Source organism: Bactrocera latifrons, unplaced genomic scaffold (genome assembly GCF_001853355.1).
Source record: "Bactrocera latifrons isolate USDA-ARS-PBARC rearing strain unplaced genomic scaffold, ASM185335v1 scaffold_221, whole genome shotgun sequence".
Lineage (NCBI taxonomy): Eukaryota > Metazoa > Arthropoda > Insecta > Diptera > Tephritidae > Bactrocera > Bactrocera latifrons.
Window position 1 is genome coordinate 114,535 of NW_017535753.1, and position 4,556 is coordinate 119,090.

General features: G+C 31.3%; 1 protein-coding gene across 1 annotated transcript in view; it reads left to right on the plus strand.

Moving 5' to 3' along the window:
- Positions 1–2,664: 2,664 nt before the first annotated feature.
- LOC108968613 (filamin-C) overlaps positions 2,665–4,556 on the plus strand; it is a 100,979-nt gene continuing 99,087 nt past the window's right edge. Inside the window, exon 1 of the mRNA XM_018932731.1 lies at positions 2,665–2,760. The gene's annotated coding sequence lies outside the window, so the exon portion shown is untranslated. The remainder of the gene's footprint in view (positions 2,761–4,556) is intronic.

Sequence of the window (4,556 nt, forward strand, 5' to 3'; positions counted from 1 at the left end):
AAACTCACAATAATTTTCCAAAAAAATTTTAACTCGTTTTGTATTCCTTTTTTTAAAGGCATATATAATATATTAGCAAAAAATTTTAAAACTTAAATTGAATTAAACTCGTAGATTAAAAAGCAATATATTTATTCCAAACTAGAATAAATTTTAATATTTTTGATTAAATTAAATTAAGCATTTTCAGAACACTTAATACATAATTTGTATTTGTATTTCATTTTAAATATTTTTATTAATTTTTCAACTTCCAAATAATGTACAATAACCTCTAATTTTGTAATTKTAAATTACTTAAAATAAATATTATTGTATATAAATAGTTAAGTTTTTGCCAAGCATATTAACTAAAAATAATTAGATATTTGTATTTGTTAACGTTGACGCAATCTAGATAAAATTTCTGATATTTGTTACTAGTTTCCTTTTCGAAAATGTCGAATTTATTATAAGTGTTTCTGAGTCAAATATTTATTAAAAATAGCTAACCATCAAACTAATTATGTTAATTATTATACAATGAGAATTCAAGTCTTTTTGCAAATAAAATAAATTAAATTTAAAAAAAATAAAAATAATATCAATTAGCACAATTAATTCAGTACTAACCAATATTTTGCTCTCCGTGAGCAATTTTCTATTGTAAATATTTTTTTCTTTTTTAAACAAAAATTTTTTTAAATAGTAAAAAAAGTTCATAGCCATAGTTAGGCAGCAAAATGTGGATTGTAATTTAAACAAAGCACGCAAGATGCTATTAAAACTACTTGAAAGTAAAGMTACAATTGCCTAGAGTGGCTCGGAGTTCTTAGAGTCAGCGACAGTTCGTTGTAAAAGCTGTAAGCACTATATCTATGGCACAAGAAAATTTACAGATACAAAAAGTACTCACTCCATATTTTGATAATTATGCATCACAAATGTATTGTTCGCTTCGCTATAGACATATAGTATATATTTTTAACACCAGATTTTCATCTCATCTTTTTATTTATTATGGAATGTTGATTATTCTAAAATTGAAATTTGCATTGCAAAGCAGTACAGAGAGAGAGATTGTTGCTTGGAATTATGAATGCAAACAAATTCCACAAAAAAAAAAAAAAATTATAMATTGTAATTTCTATGAAATACAATGCAAATCTTAGTAAAATAAAACTAAAGAGTAAAAACTACTATTTGAAAATGTAAATGTACGACATTTAAGTAAATACTGAAAAAAAAAAACAAATTCAAAAAACCAGTCAAACGTGTAAACTGAATAAAACTAAAAATTTAATAAAAATAAATATTTAATAATTCATAAAAAATTATCGATTATTTCGCTTTCTGGTGGGTGGAATATTAAATTTGGAAGTATAGAAAAAGCTGTCCGCCATAGGAGGCAACTGTAGCAGTAAGAACTAAAGACTTTTATATAGCAAATATTTATATAGGTAAATTTTGCAGTATTTTTCGTTCCTCGAATTTTGTTAGGTGGCAACCATGTTCTAAAATAAATTTTTAATAATTGATGATCAAATATTCTGTAAATATCTTCTGAAAGTTATGCTTTAAGTTGTGCTGAARGCCTTTCTGTAGCATTATTCTAAATTTTAATTTTCTCAAGTGGTGGCAACTCTATTAAAAATATATATTATTAAATTATAAACTTATTTTGACATTAACCCTTATTTCTGACAGCCTTTCTGTAGCATTTTTCTACTTTTTATTTTGTCGAGAGGAGGCAACTCTATTTAAGCAAAAACTTTATTTTAAATTAAAGACCTCTTTTTACTTTAACACCATAATTCTGACATCCTTTTTGTAGCATTATTCTAAATTTTAATTTTGTCGAGCGATGGCAGCTGTATTAAAAAAAATGTTAAATTAAMGACCCATAAAATGCCTGCCGGTAGGCTTTCATATTCTCCAGTTTTGATTTAATAATTATTTTTTATTATATATTATATAATTAYTTTATTTTTTACCTTTGTCGCGAGGTGGCAACTCTATTCAAAAACAATTTAAATCAAAAACCTCTAAGATACTTGCCGAAAGACCTTCAGAAAGAATTTTTGTTTTTAGATGTTATGTAAAATATTAATTAGGTGGCAACTCTATTGCTTAATATACTCGGAGTTCATTTCTCAAAACTTTTGATTTTTTTTTCACTTTGCAATATTGGAATTTAATTGAATATTTTAATAGATGAGAATCTTTTAAATAAATAAACTCGGAAAAAATTTTTTTCAAATTTGATTTTTTGTTTTCCTGATCATTAATTCACTATTTTCCTTGGTGTTACTCCAAAAAGTGGATATACTTATCTAMATTCACTTCCTTCGTCCATTTTCTCTTATCTTTCAATACTCTAAACTGATCAATACAAAAATCAACCAACAAAATAAGCGATATGTAAATATTTACCTACAGATAAGCTGCCGCTGCAAGTGAGTAAAGGTAAACAAAAGACTTAAGCCACAAGCGCCCCACTGCCTGCGTCGACTTTGACATCCAACCAAGCGACTATAACGTCACACAATTCCAATGAGCTTTCTCAAAGCATATCATTTCCAAATGGAAGTGCATGAAACTGAAAGCTCCTCGAAAGCTTAGCTTAACCACGGCCCATTTTAAGTCTACCACTGAAACCGACCAACAGTTGCCGATCGTGTCTGAAGCTCGTCACAAGTGCTACGGAGCAGTCGCTTTCCTTAAAAATTTGCATCGTAAAAAAAAACAAAAGCCAACAACTACAACAAGTGTGCAATAGAAGTAATACAAAACGYTGACAAAATAATCGCCAAAAGTGCTAAAAATAGATTTGTTCCGTTGCAAAAAGCGGTGAAATGCAACAATTTGTGTCAAATATATAAAAATATATTTGAAAAATTAAAAAAATAGCTACTCAAACTACCGCTAAGCGTGTATAACAACAACAGAAATTCGGCCGGGTTTTGCTACTTKCTTTTGCCTTTATTGTTATTTTATATATGTATGTGTATAGTCAACGCTGTCTCGCGAGCTACTTGTTCGCTTCGCCTCGCCCGCTCCGTTGCAACGCGCCGCCCGCTCAACTTGTTGTGCGCTGCAATTCATTACTCACAGTCGGCTTGCCGCACCAGCACATTTGTCCATTGTGCGMTTGTAGGGCACTTGCCACAAGCGCGCTCCACACGCACACAACACTCCACTGTAAGCACTGTAACTCACTCGATACTCTTTTGATGGCGTTTCTTGCTTTTTTGTACTATTTCGTTGTTTTTTGTGTTGTTTTCAATCTCAGCATACTTGAGCGCCAAGTACCGCAACGTCGTCGCCAGTCAACTTCGCTACATGCCACTTCATTTGGGCTGTAATTAACGTGCGCTCGCAGGTGCCGCTTTTATCTTATCCACATTTGTTGCCCATTCTGTGCTATTGTTTTTGCTGTTTTATTGCTTTTTTGTTTTTATATTTTTTGTGTTTTTCTTTGAGATTTTGTACTGTAATTATTTTCTGCTTTTGCTTCTTTCTCGTTTGTTTATTATTTGCTTCCTCCTACTTTGTTGCATGTTTTATTTGCCGCTTGTCTTTGATCCACAGTTCCCACGTTTTATGGTTTTATTGAAATTCCATCTTTTTGCCGATCATCGGTTTTAAGTTTATTSCTTTTGATTTTTACACTAACGGAAACAATGGACTGGTCTGCTTCGTGCATTTTCTGATCAAATTAAACCAACAARATAACTTATCGTTTGTCGAAATGCATTGATCTATTTGCCACWTGTAAATTTGTATGTGAGGCAATGATTGTTTTTCAGGGTCTGCTTATAAGCTTGGGCTCTTGGTTTATGACATGTCTTCAAGCAACAACTTTTCGAGTCATATTATGGTATAGTCGAAGGATGATTTAATAATATCTTTTCCGCTTCGTGACTGAAATTTTGTTACAATCATTATCAAATTGTATGAAGATATCTCGTCCAATAAAAAGCTTTCCATACAAGCATTTGATTCAAATCGTTCAGTTTGTATGTAAGCCTTATGCAATCATTGTCCGATATCGGCTGTTTCGAAAACTGAGCAACCTCTTGGTAAAAAAAGAACGTGTGCAAAGTGTTAGATCAATATCTCAAAAACTTAGAGACCAGGTAGCGCATATACAGACGAACGCAAAGACGGACAGGGCCAAATCAACGAAACTCGTCACCCTGACAACTTATGTATTGGTTAGTGGAAAAATATTTACGCGTTTATAACGAAATATAAACATTTTTTTTTTGTAATGAACTTTAATCAACCAAATATGTACCATTTTGCTTGACCACTTTTTGCCATTTCTCCGCTACAGACATTATTCCAGCAATATGTAAAACTTTTCTGGTTTCTCGGCAAAAAAATGCCATAAGAAATTTTCACAGGCTTCTTTTGAAACCAACTTTCCGCCATTAAGGGAGTTCTGTATTGACCGAAACAAATGGTAGTCCGATGGAGCAAGGTCAGGGCTTTACGGTGGATGCATCAAAACTTCTCAGGCAAGCTCTCCCATTTTTTGCCTAAATCATCAAAGATATGTGTGGTCTAGAGTT